We start from the raw sequence: 316 nt of genomic DNA on the forward strand, positions 1-316 counted from the left end.
GCGTGCTTGGGCGAGAGTAGTACTAAGTTGGGTGACCACTTGGGAAGTCCTCGTGTTGCACCCCTTTTTTTCTTTCAATTTCTCCCATGCCGCCCCGCATGCGTTAAATTCGATTTTGTGCGCATTGCATGTCGGGTGCGATCATACTAGCACTAATGCACCGGATCCCATCAGAACTCCGCAGTTAAGCTTGCTTGGGCGAGAGTAGTACTAAGTTGGGTGACCACTTGGGAAGTCCTCGTGTTGCACCCCTTTTTTTCTTTCAATTTCTCCCAGTTCTTTTCTTCCTTTCTCTACAAATGAGAACCTCCCCCGC

The 316-nt window shown here is 49.4% G+C and overlaps 1 non-coding gene across 1 annotated transcript; it reads left to right on the forward strand.

Moving 5' to 3' along the window:
* The first annotated feature begins 133 nt into the window (after nt 1–133).
* On the forward strand, nt 134–252 carry LOC111476179. Its single transcript, XR_002716952.1, has one exon. It is a non-coding gene; the product is annotated as a 5S ribosomal RNA (ribosomal RNA).
* The last annotated feature ends 64 nt before the right edge of the window (nt 253–316 follow it).

This window comes from Cucurbita maxima, unplaced genomic scaffold, assembly GCF_002738345.1.
Source record: "Cucurbita maxima cultivar Rimu unplaced genomic scaffold, Cmax_1.0 Cma_Scf06029, whole genome shotgun sequence".
In the NCBI taxonomy this organism is placed as follows: domain Eukaryota; kingdom Viridiplantae; phylum Streptophyta; class Magnoliopsida; order Cucurbitales; family Cucurbitaceae; genus Cucurbita; species Cucurbita maxima.